Source organism: Rhinolophus ferrumequinum, chromosome 23, assembly GCF_004115265.2.
Source record: "Rhinolophus ferrumequinum isolate MPI-CBG mRhiFer1 chromosome 23, mRhiFer1_v1.p, whole genome shotgun sequence".
Taxonomy (NCBI): domain Eukaryota; kingdom Metazoa; phylum Chordata; class Mammalia; order Chiroptera; family Rhinolophidae; genus Rhinolophus; species Rhinolophus ferrumequinum.
In genome coordinates, this window is record NC_046306.1 from 11491472 (window position 1) to 11514096 (window position 22625).

Consider the following 22625-nt stretch of genomic DNA (forward strand, 5'->3'; position numbering starts at 1 on the left):
TGAGCACTGGAGACTGTGAGTGATGGTAACAGCATTTGAGGCAGCTTGCACGCTTGCAGGCTCCTGGGGCTCAGCAAATGCCACACGGCACATCTGTGGGAACTCACAATAATTGCCCCTTTATAGAACAGAAACATTGAGGCATGGTTTCTGAACACTCTCAGATGTCTTGGAGTTGGTTAAAAACAGGGAGCTTGAGCTTCCTAAAAATCCAGCAGTCACTGAGAGTCCAGCCACTCTGGCTCAACGTGGCCAACTCTTACATAGCATTTAGGGAATGGCGGGCACTATTCTAAGTGCTTTGTATAGATCTCATTTCGTCCACAATAGCCCTATGAGGCAGATTCAGTAATTATCCCCATTTTCAAGACGAGAAAACTGAGGCCCAGAGAGGCTAAGGCCACCCAGTTAAAGGGGAGATCTTCCCACTGTTAACTGCAGGCAGCGTGTTCTTATTTGAGAACCAAATGAATTGCCAGGAAACGGCAAATGTAGCATCTTCACCTTCTGTGCTGTCCTTCTCCACCTGATACCTCTTTCTCAGTCTGCAGTAGACACGAATTAGGTAAGATTTGTGAAATGCTATGGTCTGAGTGTTTGTGTCTCCCCCAAATTCATCTACTGAAAATTAATCCTCACTGTCGTGGCATTTGGAGGCGGGGCCTTTGGGAGGTGATTCGGTCAGGAGGGTGCGACGGGATGTGAGTGGGATTAGTGTCCTTCAAAGAGGCCCCCCGAGAGCTCCGTGGCCTCTTCCTGGTGAGGACACAGTGAGAAGGCAGCCACCCGCCATCTATGAAGCAGGAAGGGGGCTCTTACCAGACACCGAATCTGCTGGCACTTTGATCACAAACTTTCAGCCTTCGAAACTGCGAGAAATCAATGTTGGCTGGTTCAGCCCCTCAGCCTGTGTTATAGCAGCCCAAATGGACGAAGACACACATACACATGACAAACATCTTCTGAGCACTAATTGGGTGCCAGGCCCTACTGAGAGCTTTAGAGCAAAGAGCTTGTTGACTCTTGCCCACAGCGCTGTAGAGGGGATGTTACGTTCGCCGCACCTCAGAGATGAAGACGCTGAAGTTCAGAAAGTGCCCTGACGATGTAGTGACATCAGCATCTGGCAGCAGCTGAGCCCTCACCACGCAGTGCCGGGTGTCCGATACACACTCCGTGTCCCCTCCTCAGGGGCCCCTCGCCCCACACTCGGAACAGGCCCCTTCCTCTCCCATTGCCCAGATGAGGAGACCCAGACTGCCACACGCCCGCAGCTAGTGCGGCGTCAGAGACATCCACTCCTGGAAGGGCCCTTTGGGCCTCTTGTCCCCAGCCCTGACCCCTGTCCTCAGGGCTGGAGTGAGCATCTCCCATCACACACTTGCTTCCCTGTCTCAGCTGTTCCTGAGGTTCCCTGGGGCAGCCAGAGAAGACAAAACAGGGAGGAGGCTTCTAGTAGAAGGGGGCCCAGTGTTTGGAGGCGCCACGCTAACCCCAGGAGCTTTCACCATCCACCCTGTTTGTTTTTGGCACAAGCCAACTTCCTGTACTTGAGAAAAAAAAGCATCTTTTTAATGAGAAAGAGAGAGAGAGAGAGAAAGAAGAAAAAGATAAAAAGTGTGGGGAGGGCTTTAAGCCACGACGAGGTTCTATTACAGCAAGGCATTTTGATGAATTACACGAAAATGAGGTAACAACATGTGGATTAAGTTTCCTTTAAAATTCTTACAGCTTCAGAAATTAGCGAGGAGGAGAATACCAGGGCCCAGATGGATGCTAGCTCCTTTCTGCTTGCTTTGCTGCCATCTCTTTTTGGTTTTGTCTGGGTAAGCCTTCTGTCCCAAATCCCAGATCTGGGACTCTCTGTGCCCCCCGGTTCCAACAGTTCATTCCACAACCGACAAGTTACCGGGCCCAGAGAGGGCCATGGCTCACGTCAGCCACTTTAGTGGATTTTCTTCCTCCAGCCTCATTGCAAGTCTGTGAGGTACATGTATTCTCTCCAGCAGAAGCTGAGACTTGGAGAGAGCAAGTTCATTTAGTCACTCAACACACACGAGCACGTACTGTTTACCTGCACTGTGCGAAGGCCGGAGAACTACGAGGTCAGGATTTCCCGTGACTCCACTTCCACCTGAGGCTGGATCGTCGTTGCGAGTGCCGCCCTGGACTCTGTGATGTGTAGCAACCTTCCCCTGGTCTTTACCCACTAGATGCCGGTAGTACCCTCCCTCCGTTGGGACAAAAACATCTGCAGACACTGTTAAACGTCCCCTGGGAAGTGGGGCAAAGTCAGCCCTGGTTGGGAAAAACTGCTTTACGTGATTGACTCACGGTATCTTCCCCATGAGGCAGGTCTGTGGGTGTCCTCATTTGGGGGAACCAAATGATGGGGGAACCCGGCTTGGGGAGGTTAAGCTGCCTACCTTTGCCCAAAGTCACACAGCTCATACCAGAGAGGGGACTTGAGCCCAGCGAGTCTCGTCCCAGAGTCCGGGTGTGTAATTCCCGGCACCCCTGACTGTGGGTAAGTACGTCTGCAAGGCTGCTGGCTGGAGGTCTTCGAGACGTTCTGTTTTGGAGTTGGATAAATCCAACTCTCAGGCTCCCTGACTACATGAAAAATGTCCCCAAGTGTCCGTGGGCCCTTTACCCCATTCCACATCTTTTCTCTAAGAGGGTCTTTCTGCTATAAAATGGTGCCTTTCCTCAGATGGACCCCTGTACCCTCCGTGGTGAGAAATGTTCTAGAAAGAATGTTAATAAGAACACTACAAGCAACCATCTCACAATGAACAAGCACTTTCATAACATGAAAAGCCAATGTTTAGCGTGTACTCACCACTAAGCCCCAAGAGCTTTATGATATTTCATCTAATCCTTACGACAAGCCTTCGAAGTGGGGGCTATGCGGATCTCCATGTTACAGATGAGGTAACCAAGGCACAGAAAGGGGAAGTAACTTGTTCCAGGTCACACAGCTGGTAGGCGGCAGAGCCTGTACTCTTAACCACCAGGCTAAACTGCCTGCCTAACAGCGCTTACTAAAGTGTTTAGGCACTTTACACACTGTAATGCATTTATTTTCTTACCAGAGCCCTGGCATATTGATACTATCACCCTATTTTAGGAATTTAGAAACTGAGTCTCAAAAAAATTAAAGAGCTTGCCCAGGCTGCAGAGCTAAGGAAGGGCGGAGCCAGGATTCGAACCCACGAGTATGATTCTAGACCTTGTGTGTAACCTAGTCATCTCATTAAATCTTCCCAGTCCCTCTTTGGGGGTCTCTGTGCCCACTTTACAGAAGAGGTAAAGATTAGGCGAAGTCAGGCATCTCTTGGTGGCAGAACCAGGATTTGAACCCAGGCCTGTGGGATCCCAAGGCACAGCTCCTTCCATTGTACCATCCAGCATGCTGGTCTCCTTCCTGATGCCCCCTGACCAGCCTTCTCAACCAAAAACACCTTGGCAGCCAGCAGGCTTGGGGCTTTTGAAAGACGGGATGTCTTCCTCATCTCCCAGTATTTCCTAGTTGTTTCCCCATTTACACTAAAGGGAACAATCAGAAATGACACTTCCAGGTGGTGAGACAGATGGCAAGTCAGGAGGCTGAGGAGCCGGCAGGCAAATCTTTCACCTCAGGGTCACTGGCTGGCTCCGCAGGTCGCATCATTCCCTTTCCACAGCTGTTGGGGCTTTACCCGGGAGAGGCCTGGGGGTGCTCAGGCCTGGTCAGCAGGAGACAGCTGGCCATGGCCCCCAAAGCTACCAGCTGCCTGGAGCTGTCCACCCCACCCTCAGCCAGCCTGTCGCCTTCCCCTCCCAGAGTCCTTTGCTTGGGCCTGGCCACTGTCACAGAACAAAGCATTTAACCCATTTGGGGCCAGAGGCTGACAGAGTAGGGCCCGATACCTGGCTGATCTTTGTGCTTTCTCTTTTACGTCCTTATCACCATTCGAGTTTTGTGCCTGTTACTGTGTGACCTTGGTAATTGTTATTTTCCTTTAGTTTTTATTAGAATAGTATTTTCAGAGTAGTTAAACTAAGAATGTGGGCTCCGGACCCAGACACCCACGAGGGATCCAATTCTGGGTCCCCACTTAGGGCTGAAGTGATCTTGGGCAAATGATTTAACCTCTCTGTGAAATAGTTCATCATGATACCCACCCCAAGGGCTGTTAGGAATATTGTACGAGGTGACATGCGGAAAGCACTTACAACCACTCCTGGTACATCGTAAGTGTTCAATAAATGTTAGCTGTTACTAGTATTGATTTGCGTCTCTGCCCATTCTGTCTAGGAAGCCCTCTATCTATTTATTTCTGTTTTTAAATGTGGGTGAATCCTTGAAAGGCCAGATCATGCCTTTTCTCCTCCATGAAGATTTCTGAGATATTGGGCCGGGCATATTAGACTTCTTGTGTATCTTCTCCCAGATCTTTGCACAATATTGGGCACACAGATCTTTCATCTAATAATAATTATAAATGACTAAGTTTTATTGAGGCACTTACTGTCCCAGTACTGTCCCTATGCTTAACATACATCATCTTATTTTCCTCTCCCCTCAAACTTTACGTGTTAATAATATATCCATTTTACAGATGAGGAAACTGAGACTTAGAGAGGTTAAATGTCTTACCCAAGATCCCAGCAAAAATAAGTGGAACAACTGGGACTTGATGAACTTCCTGGAGTGGGCAAACCCATACTGGAAGGTAGGAAGGTTTGACTTTTCATCGCATCATCTCTTACAAATAGCAGGCAGGAAGCAAAGAACTCTGATTTCTAAGAATATCAACTGTGCTTTCTCATAGCAAACGTCTACTGCAAACAAATTAGTTTCTGTGGTAAGGACTTACAGTAAGTCACTCTCTTTCCCAGGAAGATGCATGCATGTATTAGTCAGGAGCCCTTCCATTGCAATGACAGGAAATTTAGGTCAAACTGGTTTAAGTAAAAAGGGGAACTTATTGACTCACATAACTGGAAACCTTAGGAGTAGCTAGCTTCAGACAAGACACCCCGGTGATCTCTGCTTGCTAGTCTGTGTCACACCTCTGTGAAGTCCCTTTCCACATGGTACCAAGGCTGGTCTGTGTGTCCAATAGCATATGGCAGAAGTGATGACATGTCACTTCTGAGATTAGGTTATAAAAGACTGCAGTTTCCATCTTGGCTTCTTGGTGCCTTATCTCTCTCTCTCTCTCTCTCTCTTTCTCTCTCTCTCTCTCTCTCATCACTCACTTTGGGGGAAGCCAGCCAACGTGTCATGAGCAGTCCTACGAAGGGGCCCATGTGGAGAGGAGCTGAGGCCTCTAGCCAGCAGCCACATGTGTGAACACAGTGACGCCTACCATGAAACCAGCCCCAGCGGACACCTAGATTCCAGCCTAGTGACAGACCCGAAAGCAGAGGACCCCAGCTAAGCTGCATCTAGATTCCTGAACCATAGCACTAGGATATACTAAATATTTGCTTTTTAATTTTGCTTTTCAAATTTTGTTATGCAATAATAGATAATTACTACAGACACTGAAATATGTGGGGGTGAAGAATCAGGATATTTGCAAGTAAATAGTTCAGCAAAACTGTTATTGAGAAACAGCGATAAAGCAAATGCGGCAAATTTTTAGCAACTGGTGAATCCATGTGACAGGTACATGATGTTCACATACCATACAGGTACATTTTCTGCAGGTCTGACATTTTCCAAATTAAAAAACTGGGGAGAAACTATAATATTATATATATATATATATATATATATATATATATATATATATATATATATATGTATGTATATATATGTATATATAGGTATGTATACATTTACAAGAGGCAGAGTACAGCATTGGGAGTGGAGATAGTGGAAATGGGATGGCTCGGTGCGATGTCAGAGAGATAGTGGATGGGGGGCGGGGGGGTCCACATTGTGAGGGATATAAATGATAAACGTCTAAGTAAAAACAAACAAACAAACAAACAAAACTCATAGACACAGACAATAGTTTAGTGGTTACCAGAGGGTAAGGGGGGTGGCGGGTGGGAGATGAGGGTAAGGGGGATCAAATATACGGTGATGGAAGGAGAACTGACTCTGGTTGGTGAGCACACAATGTAATTTATAGATGATGTGATACAGAATTGTACACCTGAAATCTATGTAATTTTACTAACAATTGTCACCCCAATAAATTAAAAAAAAACTGGGGAGAAAAAGAGAGGAGTATAGACATTGGAGGCAGGCTGCCTGGGTGTGAATCTGAACTCTACCAGTTGTGTGCCCATGGGTTACTTAACCTCTGTGTGCCTCAGTTTCCTCATCTGTAAATGGGGATGAATACTGAATCTCTCTCAAACACTGTGGTGATGGTGAAATGGATTGATGGATGTACAGCTCTTAAGTCAGGGCCTGGTTCCCCAAAGAGTCAAGTTTACTACATTATTCTCACTTTGTACCCTGAGCCTGGCACAGAGACCTGGCAAATAGTAAGCCCGCAAGAAATATTTGTAGAATGAATGAATGAAAGAGTCAATTTTCTAACCAGTGGTTTGCAGGCTTCTCTTGGTTTTGAAGCGTTTCTCTGTTAGCTGATGTGGCCAGAAAAATCTCTCTGGAATTCAAGAATTCCAAAAGGGCTTACTGGAAGCACGTTCTGAAAGGTTGGATTAAAAAAGAAAAAGAAAAAAAAATCAAGGCATGATGAAATGCATGCATTGGACTCCCAGCTAGAAAACCAACGAAGAACAGACAATTATAGGTTTTCTATTGCAAACAACAAGGCCATTCTCTAGACTGGCTTTCCTATGTGCCAGGCAGAAAATCGCCACCAACCCCAAAACAAAAGTCTGTATAAGGAATTAGTAACTAACCCTTACCAAGTGTGTCCACTGTCCCAGACACTGTTCTCACTGCCTTTCATCTAGCAATTCCTTTAATCCTACAACAACCCTAGAAACCAGTAATATTATTCTTTTCATTGTTCAGATGAGACACAGAGTGGTGAAGTAACTTGCTCAAGGTCACACAGCTTGGGAAGTTGTGATCTCAGGCAGTCTCAAATCAAGCCCTTGTAAATTAAAAATGTATAACAACGATAAAATCCTTATTCTCCCTTAACTTCCTCCTATAGGTTCATGTACATGAGCCCAACCCCATGTTCCAACCAGTAGAGATCTTTTTCCTTTGGAAATGTGAGCTAGATACGTCTGTGCTTTTTATATACACAAAGGGATTTATTACTTTGCAATCAAAGTGCTCCAGAGCAGTGTTGTCTTTTTCTTCACAGGGCAAGACTGTCATAAATTAAAAGGGCTCCCCATTCAGCCTGGCACTTAGCTGGGCCTCTTAAAATCACTTTGGACTTTGCCCTCAACTGACCTTTTCAAACTGCTTTTCAGGCATCACTGCTTCTGGGACCCGAGTGAGGTTGATCACAAGAGCTTTGCTCTTGTAAATGGAGCCACAAATTATTCCAGTCACATGGAAGAAAAGAATTCTCCAAGTCGCAAAACCGAAACGCCAGCTAGAGTTGTATTCTGGGAGTGACAGAACTGTCGGGGAGTGGGGGACACCCCTTTAGCTATCCTAGAGAAGTGGGTCAGAAGAAGGAAACAGCCCCATTCTTCCATCCAGATTGAAGAGAATTTTGGGGAAATTTTCCTCAGTTAATGTCTTTTCATCCCACCCACGGAGCAATATTTAATATCCATGTGTTCTAGGAGAAAGGCATCTGCCTTTGTGGCAGGAAATGATGTCCCTTTTGTCCCCAAACCAAAGGCTGTCATTGTCCCCTCAAAGTATCTGATGGGAAAATAATGATACTGACTGTAGGCATCATTTAATAAGCCCTTATTATGTTACAACTTCACTATCACGGTCACTTCTACTCATTAAACATATACTACTGCCACTATTTATTTGACACATATTGAGACTGGACTGTGTGCCACAAACTCTTCTAAGCACCAAACATGATATATTTAATTTATAGCAGCGCTGTAAGCAGGTACTAATATTAACCCTATTTTTTGAAATGAGGACTCTGAGGCACAAAGAGGTGATGTCACTTGCCCAAGGTCACACAGCCACTACGTGGTTTACCTCTCCGCTAAAGCACATCATGGTCCCCATTTTCCGAGTGAGGAAGATGAGTATTGAGAGGCAGTGTGCCTTGAAGACAGTAATACTAGTAATGAATAACATTGCCATTTATGGAGCATTTCCTACGTGGTAAGCACTGTGACAAGCACTCTGCTACCATGGTCCCACAAGGTATCAGGAAGCCATGGAACAGAGGAGACTGAGGCCCAGAAAGATGACACAGCCATGGAGCGGCAAGGATGCAAATCCAGGCTGAGCAACTCTTTGGTGGCAGCCTATGCAAACAGATGCTACAAAATTGTTCCCAGCAGACTGCCCTGGAAGGACATGGAACAAGAGACTGAAAACCTGCCTCAAGCTCTCACTGTACAAAGTAGAGTGAGTTCGGCTTTGAGTGGAGCTGTGATGCAGGGGAAATGTGCTCCACACCCGGGCTAAGTCTCTCCTCTCCTGCCTGGACTAGTGCACCAGCCTCCCCGCTGGCCTCCTGCCTCAGACTCAGTGTCTCCAGTCTGGTCTCTTATCACTGCTCTTGGGTATCATCAGAACATAACCAGGGACTTTGTTTATTCACACACTAGGTGCTCAGTAAATGTGTGTGTTGGATGAATGAATAAATTCTAAAACACAAATGGAACGATAGCCCTTTCCTCTTCGAATCACTGGACGTTCAAGGACTCTAGTCGCCTGCCCCTGCTCAATTCTCCAACCTACTTACCTCCCCATCCAACTCCCAGTGCTCCACTCACGCGAGCACCTGTTTCCTAAATATGTCATTTTATACCTCTGAGCCTTTGCTCATGCTGTTCCCTCTGCCTAAGATTTCCCTTCCCATTCCAGGTCTCCTGTCCCAGCCTATGAACTCTCATTCAGTCCGCACAATCAGGTGCAAATAAACCGTGGTCTTCCAAGGCCTGGTGGACCCCCGTTGTCTGTACCTGTCTTCTTCAACAGCATCCCGACCTTGCTTTGGAAAACTGGCCTACTTCACGATCGGGCGACATCGTTTGCGTAGAGCTGATCCCTCTCAAGCTCCACAGCACCATTTATGAAGGGATGGGCACATGTCCCAAGCCTAGCCAATCAGAACCTTGCCTACCCCTGGCCATTTCGATGGGTTCAGGGACAGGTATGTGTTCGAAGCCTGGCCAATCAGAGCCTTTTCCTTGTGTGGCCATTGTGGTTGGTTCAGAGATGGACACGTGAGCAAATGTGGACCAGTGAGAATTAATCCTGTGACTTTGGAGGATGGGAAGCCCTGAGGGACTAGGGATGCGGGCGCTGGCACCAAGCTGATCTGTTGGGGTTCCTTTCTGCCTCGCTCTCCTTGAGCTAACATTTACTGAATCCTTACCACGTGCTCAGCACAGCGCCAAGCACTTGGCACACCTTCTCGCATTTAAATCACTAATGATCCAATGGGGAAGGTAACGATCAATCTTCCCATCCTACAGGGGCAGAAACTAAGGTTCATAGAGAGTAAGCCTTTTGCCGATCCTTAGCAGAGCTGGCGTTTAGGCCCCATTCCTGATCCCACACCCTCTAAAACCACGTATGATCTGATAGGGGGAGGCAGAGGTGGTGGCACCAGGACTGAAGGCTTTAGCCATGTGGAGACTAGGAGGTGGTCACGGGGATAAAAAAGAGGGTCTACCAGGTGGGAGAACTAGCTGACAAAGGCCTGGAGGTGGGAACCTAGAGGGAAGAGACAACAATTCCATCTGGCTGACGTATGGGAGGGCAGAAGTAGTTTGTGGCTGTGGCAGGAGGTGTGTGAAATTAAAAACAATCAAGCTACTTAATTATCTCATTCTGCCATCCACAGTTTCTGAGAGGTTTCCTAGCTAGGCCCGCTGAGTCGTTAAGGCAGCCCTGTGGGTTTTCTGGCTGCCTAGCTGGCACCCTGAGTAAATTTCAGGGGATAGGAGATCAGAGCACTGAGGACACAGTGTTCGAGCTATTTGTGGCCACATGAATTAATCTCTTCCATGTGCAAAGATATTTCCATCATTCTCCTGAGACTCCTATTGGTGGGGAAGGCGAATGCTTGGATGGCTTCTCCTCAGGACACTCAAGCCAAATCTGGCTACTCCTGCAGGCCGGAGATGATTGCTCAGTGGTCAGCGAAAAATCGACCCAAATTGCAACCCCAGAGCTTGACTGCAAAGAAGCAGAGTCAGCCACTTCAGAGATGGTTCCCTGAAATACATCACTGGGGTCCCTGTTCTGGGTCTGAGTATGTGAAAAAGATTTAAAAGCTTGCAAATAAGAATAACAGCTCATATTTATTGATGCTGAATGGCCAGGCACTGTTTTACTCACTTCATCCTCACAACAACCCTATGAGGAGGTATTATCATTAGCTCCATTTTATGGAGAAGAAAACTGAGGCCAGAGATGTTAAGTAACACTCCAGGGGTTCCAAACTGGTAACTGGATTGAATAAAGGCATTTGGCCCCAGAGCCTATGCTTTCAGCCACCATGCTACGAGCATACTGTTTTGTTTTCTAAAGACTTTACTTTTTTTTTTAGAGCAGTTTTAGGTTCATAGAAAAATTGATTTCCCATACAGAGATTTCCCATATACCCCGTACCCCTACAAATGCTTAGCTGCTTTCACCATCAACAGCCCTCACCAGAGCAGGACATTTGTTACAATTGACGAACCTACATGGACACATCATCATCACCCAAAGTCCATCGTTGACATTAGGGTTCATTCTTGGGGGTGCACATTCTATGGGTTTGGAGCAAATATATAATGACATGGACCCTTCGTACCACACAGAGTAGTTTCACTGCCCTAAAGATCCTGTTCCACCTATTCATCCCTCTTTTCCCCCAACCCCTGGGGAAACCACAGATCTTTTTACTGTCTCCAGTTTTGTTTTTTTGTTTTTACAGAATGTCATATAGCCGGAATCACACAGTATGTGATTGGCATTTTTCACTTAGCAACATGCATTTAAGGTTCCTCCACATCATGTCATGGCTTGATAGCTCATTTCTTTTTAGCACTATGTAATGTTCTACAGTCTATCCATTCACCTTATCAAGGACATCTTGGTTGCTTCCAAGTTTTGGTAATTATGAATAAAGCTGCTATAAATATCTGTGTGCAGATGTTTTTGTGGACATAAGTTTTTTACCTCCTTTGGGTAAATATCAAGGAGAGCAATTCCTGGATTGTATGGTAAGAGTGTGTTTAATTTTGCAAGAAACCGCCGAACTGTCTTTGAAGTGGCCATACCATTTTGCATCCCACCAGCAATGTCTGAGAGTTCCTGTTGCTCCATGTCCTCACCAGCATTTGGTGCTGTCCAGCCTATTTTTAAAAGCTTAATGAAACACCGGCACCTCCTATAAGATGTCCACTGCCATTTAAAAAGAAAAGGTTCAATCTGTGTTTTAGTGCCAGCCTGAGGTAAACGTGGGGTCCAGTCTGGGCCCAGGTCTCCATCAGCTGGTTTTCTAAGTTCAGTATTGAAAGGACTCGGCTTGACTCTCGGCTGTACTACTAACTACATTGCCCTGGGCGAATCCCTCCCCTTCTCTCAGCCTCAGTTTTCCCATCTGCAAAGTGGACATCATGACTGCAAGTTGGCAAGGTGATTAAAGACATGCCCAATCCCATGAAGCCAGTGGTTCTCAACGGGAGTTGGTTTTGCCTCCCTGGAGGCTGTTGGCAATGTCTGGAGACACTTTTTGTTGTCACAACTTGAGAGGGTGGGGGATGCTACTGGCATCCAGTGAATAGAGGCCAAGGGTGCTGCTAAACATCCTACAGTGCTCAGGCCTCCACGACAGAATCACCCAGCCCCAAATGTCAGCTGTGCAAGGCTGAGAAACCCTGCAGTCGGCATTCCTAAGTCACAGTGAATATTATTTCTCAGGGTCATGGTGAGGACCAGATGGGTTAACACTTACATAAGTTTCCTAGCACAGTATCTGGCCCAGAGTAGACTCTTCAAAGTCGTCTGCATCTGCTTCCCTCCCATCAAGAGGAGAACAGAACAAAAATGTCCGGGGCAATTGTTTATTAGTTTCTCTTTTAACATGACTCTGTGCTTTCTTTGCAGAATTTCTCAAAATGTACAATCTAGAAACAAAACCACAACCTCCTTTTTTGGCATCATCATCCTTCCAGTTATCTTCTAGTCCTTTCTGTAGCATCACCCACCTCTCCGTCCTCTCCCTCTTCCATACCACACAGAAGTCTCATTCACCCTGGGCAGCAGACAACAGAATCTCAGTTTTGAGTCTGACTTGGGTTCTTAGATCAGGAAAACCTGACAGTACGCAGCATACTTTGCTGGCAAGGCTGTGGGGAAATAGACACTCTTCTCTATTGCGGGGCTCATTTCCTCATCTCTAAGATGGGATTGATTAAATACAACAATATCAAAAAGCTCTTAGCACAGAAGCTAATAAATGACAGCTATTTTCTGTCTTTTATTTTTTTAAAGTGTTTGAGTTTTATCAAAGTTCATGTAAGACATGCATGTCATTTTAAAATTCATGTAATAAATCAGAATTAATACTTAAGAGAAATATCACCTCCAGCCTGGTTCTCTAGGGGCAACCATTGTCAAATTTTTTAGCTGTTCCTTCCAGTAATGAACTCCACATCTCTAAATAATATGCTGACACAGCCATCTCTTGATGTGTCAGTTTTAGGCTGGATTTTACCCTCTTCCCCTTATCCTGTTTCATCCAAATCAGAAGCATATTTTTATAGACTCACAGAATCTTAGCAATGGAAAAGACTTGGACATTATCTAATCCTGATATTTCCAGACTTCTACATTCCAAAACTGGTAATTTTATAAAGGACACTGGAACATCCACATATAGGAAGGGAATCGTCTCAAAGGACAGTCCTTTCCGTGAACATCAATTCCATTTTTCCAATTAAAACCTCACACTCGGTCCTCTTTGCCCCAGAACGTAGACCAGTGTTTTTGAACCTCTGCCCGAGTCTGGTGTCTTAGCTCAAAGCTGGAATCCCTGTATCATCACCCAGACTCTGCCTGAATGCTTCTGGGGACGGTCCACTCACTACCGCATGAGGCAGCCTCCCTTGCAGCATTAAAGTCTCTAACTAGTGTGGAGTTGGAACTGTCCTTGCCACCTTTTATCACATGCTACTAGTTCCTCCCTGAGAACTCTGATTACATCCAAAAAGGGTCGTGCATCATCATGCTGTCAACCCACAAGCTTATTCTCCTGCTCACACCCACCTCACTCCAACCTCACTGTGCATCTTCCAGGCTCCTGAGAGGACTTTTCTTCTCCTAACACTCCCACCTCCTTCAGATGAGGTTCCACAGGACCGTGGGATCCTGAGCCTCTGACAGTTTGTTTTGCTGGCCCTCTCTTCCTTTCGGCTTTGAGGACCAACTGTAAGTGACATTATTACTATTACCTACTATTATTATTATTATTATTATTGGTACAACTTACTTGTGATGGCAAAGCACGTCCCCAGGCCTCTCCCATCCCACAGTGCCCTGAGTCTGCTCCAAACCCTCCGGAACAATGCTTCCATTTTGCTACTTTCTCACAAGTTTCTCTCCTTGTGATAGTCCGCCCTTACTAAAAGTAGCTGTTGGCAGCGAGAGCCGCATTTAAAGTAGCCTGGGTGGGAGAGCAGGGCCAAACACAGTGTGCTCTTGTTGAGGGAAGAATTTGCTTGTAGTTCCGAGGTGGAGGCCCCCGACATCAGCACAGCGCCGCTTCCGGGCCACACAGCCATCTAGAACCCTTTCCATAAAGCAGTCCCTGAAAGCCCTCCCTCCTCCCACCCATCCACATCCTGACCTGGCAGAGGAGGAAGGGGAGACCCCGACAGCTGACCCCAACAGCCGAGGTCAATTTTCCGTGAGCACATGTAACGCCACCATCCCAAGCAGTGGTGGTTTTCCATGCCCATTATAAAGGGACACAGTGAAAAAGTCTTTCCCATCCCGCTGTCCCCTCATAGCCACTTCCATTCGTTTCCTGTGTAACTGTTCAAAATGTCTTTATGTAAATAGAAGCAACTATGAATGCATATTACTATTCACTCCACCACTTTTCAAAAAAATAAATAGTAGCATACTGTACTACTTCCTTTTTGTAACATTTTTTTTTTTCCTGGAGGTTTTTACCAAACCAGTGTCTAGAGAGTATCACCATTCTATGTCACAGCTGCATAGTATTCCATTGCACGGGTGGACCATAGTCTATGTAACCAGTTCTCTATCTGTAAGCATCTGAATTGTTTCCAAACTTCTGCTGTTACAAATAATGCTACAGCAAAGGCTGACACATGCTACTTTACACATGGACAATTGTAATAAATTCTGAGAAGTGGGATTACTAGGTTAAAGCGTTGGGTGCATTTGTCATTTGGATGGACCCTGCCAAGCTGCCCTCCGAAAGGACCCTAATAGATACACACTCCAACCAGCAACAGATGGAGCGTCTATTTCCTCACAGCCTCCCCAGCAGAGTACTTTGGGATGCTTGTCCATCTTCTTGGCCTGGTTTTAATTGCTTATCTTTTATTTTAAGTGAGACTGAACGTCTTTGCACGTATTTAAAAGTCATTTGTGTTTCTTTTTCTGTGAATTGTTTGTCCCTTTCATATCTTTCATCCAGTTTTCTTACAGATTATTATCGTTTTCTTATCAATTTCTCTCCAGCGCCGGCTGCCTGCCTGGCGACTCCCTTTGTTATTCAATGAGAATCAGCAAGTGTTTGGTGTTAAGAACCATCTAGCACCAACTGGAGAGTTTCTTCCGAATTTAAAAGAATGGAAAGTGAATGGCAATGAGATGTAAAAGATCACGAAGTGATTTAATGTTATCCAACGCTTTATTGGCATAACACCTAAAAGTCACCAGATGGAAGGTGTCCCATGCTTTGGGACATAGTAGTTTAGGTGATGAGAGTGTGGGTTCTGAAGATAATGACTATGTGAGAACTGCTTTCTACTGACTTGTGGTGGGTCTGGGGGCACCGGCCTCTCCCTGAGCTTCCGTTTCATCATCTGCGAAAATGAGCACATTAACCATGCCTGACGTCAGGGGGTGTCTGGGGAGTAAATCACATAAAGTGCCTGTCTTGCTGTTTCATAAATGCCACGTACTATTATCATTATGATATATATAATTTTTGCTGATATAATTTCTTATATTTTTTATTTGGAAATAACTTCAAACTTACTAGTACAAAGAACACTTGTCTATCTTTTATCCAGCTGCACCTGTTGTATAAGCATCTCATCCTATTTGATTTTTCAGTTTCTCTCTCTCTCTCTCTCTCTCCACACACACACACACACACACACGTCTATTTTTTATGAACCATTTAAGATAAGTTAGATAAGTTATATAGCCCCTTACCCTTAAATCCTTCAGTGTGTGTGTTCAAAGAATAAGGGCTTTCTGCTACATAATCACGAGCCAATTCTCAGCATCAGTCAATTTAACACCATTCCAGGATCCTACCTAATCCACTCTCCCTATTCTAACTTGTCAACTGACTAATAATGTCCCTTACAGCGTTCCCCCTCCTGTGTAGGACCCAGTGTAGAATTAGGGACTGCACTTGGTTCTCGTGCATCTCTAGGCTCCTTTAACATTTCCTCTGCCTTTCTCTGTCTTACAACATTAGTATGTTTGAAGAGTCAGGTGCCTTTTTGGAACCAGAACGTTCCACATTCTGGGTTCTTCTGCTGGTCGCCTCACAATCTGATTCACGTTATGCCAAGAATGCTACGTGGCGGGTGGTGAGCTTCTCAGGGTGTCACATATCCATCCTCCCCTCGAGATGGTAATTCAGACCCACTGCTCAGGGTGTCATCGGATTTTGCCCCTGCACAGAGGCTATTTCCCCCTTCGAAATGAATAAGCCGTCTGTGAGGTGATCCTTGAAGAGAATGCAAACATCGTATTCCTCATCAACACTTCACCCCAGATTCAGCACCCATGGGTGATTCCTGACGGAATCCTTCCCACGGTGGTTGTAACATGCCGTGTTTCTAACCCAGTCCTCCTTCCACGTTTCCAGTTAGTCCTGGTCATTTTACTGTAAACAAGAAACCTCCCTCTCTTCTGTTTATTTACTTATCTATTTATTATTGGTATAGACTCATGGGTTCGTAGTTTTACAATGGTTTGGAATTCACTATTTGAGGCTTTAACTGTCCCAGAGGAAAGCCCGTGATCGTTACCTTTCAAACGTCACGTATTTGAGTATAAAACCATCCATGTCCGTATAAACGTTTTCACAACGCACAGCAGCGTCTATAAAGTGAAAAATAAAAGTCTCCTCCCTCCCCATCCCACGTCCCATAGGTAACTGCAGTTAACTATTTCCCTCCCATCTTCCAGAACTTTTCTAAGCATCTAAAATTACTTAATATTAGCATCGCCTTTACAGTATTACCCTAAAATTACTTAATATTAGTTCTATCCTTATATGATATGGTTAGGGTCTTCCTGACCTCGCCCGGGTTGTTTATCAAATCCCTTTGTACTCCCCTCCCCAGTGGTAGAGGTTCCCTGGGTAGTAACAACAGTTCTTCCTCCCCAAATGAAAGTTGGTGATGATGCTCCACGCGGGGAAAAACTAACTTGCTTCCGTTCCCTTCTGCGCCTCAGATTCCTCTCACCAGTAAAATTGGGCCAATGTTGTTTCATAGAAATGAGTCCAATCGCTCTGAGATAGAAGGCTTTATACATGAAAGGGAGTGTTATTATGATCAGAGGAAGCTGGGCAACTCAGTACGTGGCGCCAACTGAGTTAGTCTGTAGCAAGTGGGAGGAAGTCCAAAGTTTTTGAAGTAAATGACGTACAACTGAACACCACGGCCCTCGCTTTGAGAAGAGCTGGACCCGCGTGCTCAAGTGATGTCCTCAGGAGTCGTTTGCTTCTCTATCTTCCCTCTATTTTCCTCCAAGTTGCCTTCCTTCTCAGGCAGCCCCTCTCTAAACAACACGGCTACATTCTATAGCTTAGCCAGTCAGGGTAAAGAAGGCACCTTCTCCCTAAGACTTCCAGCAAAGTTCCCAGGGTTGGGTCGCACTCCACCTGAGTCATGGACCTGTGCCTGACCAATCCCTGAGGGCTGGGGGATGGAATGCTGTGACTGGCTGGTCTATACCCAGAACTAGGAGTAAGATCTAGACCTGCTCGTAGGTTTAACACCTGGAACAGGGGAGTAGGTAATATCTTGTAAAAGTAGGAGAACCAGAAAGGAAAGAAAGAAAAACCAGAAGATGGATGGATGCTAGGATTATCTATTACAGAGGACTGAAAATGGAAAAGAGAGAAAAGTAAGTTAGGGCTATCCTTTGTAAACTGTAAAGTGTTGTATAGGCACAAGAGGTTATATTGCAGCCCTCAGCACAGGACCTAGAACCCAGTCCCACGTAAACAGCGGTGCTTCTCTTGTCTCACCGACCAGTCTCTTAGTTCCTTGAGAGGAGGATGGGGTATTTCTGGCCCCAGGTCTCCACAGGGACTGCCACAGCCTCCCCACCATGGAAGCTCCCCAGTTAAAAGCCAGCCCAAGTTTGGCCTCAGCTAGATGTTCTGGCAGGGCATGGAAAGGTGGCACCCGGCCAACTTCCAAGCTAGGAAGAAGAGATAGGGGTCAAGAGTAGGCAGCCTTTCAGAGGTGAAACCTTGTTAAGCGGTTACGATTTGCCATGATTAACCTTTAGATGAGAGGGTTCTGGATTGGTCTAGAAAAGGAAAAGACAATCTGCATTGTGCTGAAAGCAAACCAGGTGAGCAGAGGCCATGGAGAAATGTCATCTCAACCACAGGCATCCCAACAGCTCCTGTTTCTTCCAGAGCAATGGCGGGTCTTGTCTCCCCAGACAACCTGCAGTGGGAGGGCTCGGCCATCCCAGGACGAGGCCTGGGGACAGTGCTCTGCTTTCTTTGTGTCACCGGGTTTCTGGAATGACAGCGACACATCTGCCCTCACCCCCGAGAAGGGGAAATGGTCAAGTGGACCTGAGGCAAGTCAGAGCAGAGATCACAGATTTCATCCACTGACCTGGTAACATCTCAAGAGAAAACTGAAGTTGTCTGAGGATTCTCACACGCCAGGATTCCACCAACCAGAAAATCTCAAAACCAAGAAAAAACTGGGAGGACCCACACAAGGGGCTGCCATTTTGATTTGTCAAGTAAAATGTTTAAAAACAACAAACGAGAATTTATATATCCATAAAAAGAAAACATGATACCCTTGAAAGGGAAAGGAAATAAAAATAATAGACCATTGTGTAAATGGAACCAGTCTAGCTTTACGAAACGCTCTGCATCCACTCCTTTTCCTCATTTTGCTAAGGGCCAGCTGTTGTGGTCTGACCTGAGTCCCCCGTATTGGAGTTCGGCCAAAAATCCACAGGCTTTGTGCAGCTTCAGAGTCACGAGTTCAAATCTTGACTCTGGCCTACCCTAGCTGCTATACTTTAAGCGAATCACTTGGCCGCTCTGAACCTCAATTTCCTCATCAAGAAAATGGGACAGCAATTCCTGCCTCGCAGGATGTCCATGCATTCATTCACTGTGTGTCTGGCACTCTGCTGGATGCTGGGACGACAACAATGAAGTGACAGGCACAGCCCTAGTTTGAAAGAGTCAGACAGAATTAGGCAAAAGATTGCACAATTACATATATAATGACAAGTTTAAGTGTTTTGAGGAAGTACAAGACGTTAGGAGGGTTTATAAATGTAAGGGTGAGCTGATCAACTGACCACTGCAGAGTCTTGTAAGGATTAAATTAAATCAGTCATTCAAGATTTTGTCACATCCACAAACCACCTGTACTACTTACATATTTTTCCTTAAATGGACTCTTTTTCTTTGTTAAGTAAATTGAGCCTCATTCTACGAAATACTCCTCATTTATGTGCTTTGTAGGCTATCGCTCTGTATTTTTGTCCTAACGCACACGAAATGAACATGTCAGTACTGAAAGAAAGTTCCAAAGCTCACTTTGGAAAGCAGAAAGATAATCTTCCCAAGAAGTTCTGGCACACAGCAGGTATTCTGCAAATGTTAGTCTCTTTTCTCTTAGTCGACTCTCCTGGAAAGAGAACGATGCTCATTTTTAAAACATGGTGTCCCCAAGTCTTCTCTCCGCGTACCTCCCAATATGCCCCAGAGAGAAAGTCAATCTTAACCCACCCTTAACCCAGCTCACTGATACACCATTAAAGGAGAGTTAAAACCATTTTGGCTTTGCACCCTGGCTTAAATTTACAGCAAGGTCCTGAAGTACCAGTCCCAGAGCCAGAGCAAAAACACTTTCGTCTCATTCTATTCAGGGGAAATCCCATAAATCAAGAACACATCACCTATGCCAGCACACACACACAAATACACACACACATACTCATTCATACTCATACACACTCTTTCTTGAGCAGTTAAAGAGTACTTAAACTTTTAAAAACTTTTTAAATTGGGTTTAATAGCATTTCAAGTTTCAGAGAAATGGGGCATATTTGGGCCAAAGAAGTTTCATTCTGCCTTAAAAAAAAATAAGTGGAAAGTACGGCACTGGCACGGCCGAGGTCACCAAAGTAATGCTGACAGAGAAGCGGGTGGTAGCGTCAACGAGGGAAAGAAGCTGGCTATTTCAACGCAGATGTATTCTGTTTACATATTAAATTTGTAGAAAATTTTCTTCCTTGCCACAAAGTAATCATGCTTTGTCTCATTAGTTTTTAAACAAGTAGCCATTTCAGTTCATCTTTTGTTTCTTCATTTTTGGTCAAAACACAACTTCAAGAAGTATTTTCCTTTCTTCTTAATTCCACCATAAGAGAACCAGGAAGGGGAGCGCAATGATGGCAACTGACACTCAGCCCCAGTGTCCAGGGATGCTAGAGGGAGGGGTGTGGACTGTGGCAAACTGAAGACATGCCCTGCTAAAGGGAGTGGTCATTACTGAGATCCCCAATTGTCATCAGGCAGGAATGTAGACCTCATTTGGCTGATCTCCCAATGGTCCAAGAGAAGCCAGAAATCTGGTCTTTTATATGGATTCTCTTGATTTTTAAATGCTGGCAAGTCATTCAAATTAAAACACTCATGGGCCAAAAACAACACATCTGTGGGGTAGAGGTGGCCACAGTCTGCCCGTTTGTGACCTGTGATTAAGGAGGAAGAAAATGGGCTTAGAATCCAGAGATCTGGGTCTCGCCGAGGCTCAGAGACCAACTTAGTATGTGACACTCCTCCCTGGCGTCTCAGAGCCTCAGTTTTCCCACCTGTATAACGCCAGGGCTGGCCTACGTAATAGCCTTGCTCTGCCGTCTAGGTCTGTCCGCAAAATCGGTAAATGGAAAGAGTGGTGAATCTAAGCCATGAAAGTGGGGCATCATTTGACACCATTTCAAAAACTAGTAAGTCAACGAGAAATGTTTCTCTTCCCCGGCTGAGGTTTTCGGAGGCAGTGGGCGTGTTTTTAAAAAAACACAACACTCCAAGTCAGGAATTTCATCAGGAAAAACGTGGCCGCCTCGGAATGGGCTCACATCTGGGGATTTGCTCGTTGAGGGAACATGCCGTTCTGTCTTCGACAAATGAAGACTCAAGACAGGAGACTCTGTGGGGCCCCGAGATTGGCTCCCCTGGGAGCCCTGGGACCAGAAAATGGCTGAGGACTGGCCTCTTGGTGAGTACAGCAGAAACACATAGAAGCCGCCAATCTCCAGCACACCTCCCCCCGCCAAAAAAAAAAAAAAGGAAAGAAAGAAAGAAAGGGAAAGGCCAAACCACAAAGCTCTCAGACACTATGTGCTTCACAACCCCTTGTCCCACCCCAGCTTCTAAGGTCAGTCAGCTTTTGTCTAAAATTAAACCCAACTTTCTAATTCTCTCGCAAATAATAGTCCTGAGACACCCCCACCCCCACCGCCACCCCACTCCCCATCCATTTGCCGAGTGTGGATTCCAGGTCAGGCACAGTTCGAAGTGCCATGCGTGCATTATCTCACTGAATCTGAGAGCAATCCTTTAATATCCCCACTCCACAGATGAAAACACCGAGGCTCAGACCGGTATCGCTATTAAGTGGTAGGTTTAAACTGATGTCCACACTAAACCAAAGCCTTCTAAGCTACTGACTACTCATTTCTTAAGTATAAATGCTACTTAAAATATCAATCTTCATGGGGTCAATCCGACAAGATTACCATCGAAAGAGGCTGGCGAAGGAGCCACCGGGCAGAACCTCCGTGTGCATGGAGTAACCACTGGCGAGCTCTTTCTGGACAGGGAGAAGGTTTCGGTTCCCCAGTTCGTTCCTTTTCAGAGTTTCTCTGCCTCCATTTCCTCCAAACAGAGGGGAGAAATGGGGCCGGGAGAGCCCAGCAGACACGGCAGGACAGCAGAGCGGTGGTGTGGTGGGAGCTCTGGCCTGGCCATGGCCCAGCGGGGCCATTGGGGACACGCTACTAAACCTCCTCGAGTTCCTGTCACGGCCCCTCTAAAGTGGAATAATGGGAAAACCCCCTTGTGAGGATGGAAGGAGACTGTGGTGCCTAAGCACCTGCTCAGGGCCAGGTGCACAGGTGGTGCTCCCACCTGCTCCTCCCCCAGCTCCCAGGGGCTTTAGAGCACCTCCCAGATCCATTCCCTCCGCAAATCCCATTGGCTCCACCTTCAACATATATCCAGAGTCCATCTACTTATCACCACCCCTGCTGCTGCCTCCCTGGTCCAGGTCACCATCACCTCTTGCCTAAACAGTCTCCCATTAGAGTCCCTGCTCTGCCTCTGATGGCAGCCAGAGGGATTCTGCTAAAGGTAAGTCAGATCTTGTCCCTCCACTGCATGGAGCCCTCCGGTAACTCCCACCTCACTCAGAGTAGGAGCCAAAAATCCGACAGGGGCTTAAAATGCCTGACATTGTCTGCCTCTCGCTGCCTCTCTGACCACATCTCCTCCCCTCCGACTCTGCTCCAGCAACAGTGGACTCCCGCCTATTCCGGAACACACCAGGCTCAACCCCACTCGGGGCTTTGAGCGAGCTCCTCTGCCGGATAGTTTGCAGCGAGGCCTTCCGTGCCACTGATGGGCTGGAGCCGGCCTGGACCAGACTACAAGAAATGGTTGTTAAATTCGCAGGAATTTGGCGAGCTGGTTGTTAAACCACTGGTAGCTTGAAATCAGCCACGGTGGGAGTACTTACATGATAAGAAGTGGCAAACGCTACAAATCAGTGCCTTTTATTTCCAATGAGCACAATGGATTACCAGCACACCACGGCAGTGACCCCTCGATTTGAAATGAAAATTAAATGGAAAACACCACTCTTCCCTCCTCCACCCAACACTTCCTGTTTTCCCTCCTCGCCCTTAGCACTTAACACAGGTCATACAGGGCATGCCTCATAGTAGGTGTTCAGTCAGTATGTGTTGAATGGATGAATGGCACCTATTATGGTTATTATGCGAAACCTAAGCGTGGATGGTATTTCAGACACTCGATGGGATTTGG

General features: G+C 46.1%; 1 protein-coding gene across 3 annotated transcripts in view; it reads right to left on the bottom strand.

Moving 5' to 3' along the window:
• EYA2 (EYA transcriptional coactivator and phosphatase 2) overlaps positions 1-22625 on the bottom strand; it is a 224994-nt gene that overhangs the window by 185310 nt on the left and 17059 nt on the right. The window contains exon 1 of one of the 3 annotated variants that reach the window (XM_033095323.1): positions 13572-13593. The exons of the other annotated variants lie outside the window; for them this stretch is intronic. The gene's annotated coding sequence lies outside the window, so the exon portion shown is untranslated. Of the gene's footprint in view, positions 1-13571; positions 13594-22625 lie in introns of those variants that run through there. 3 annotated transcript variants of the gene reach the window in all.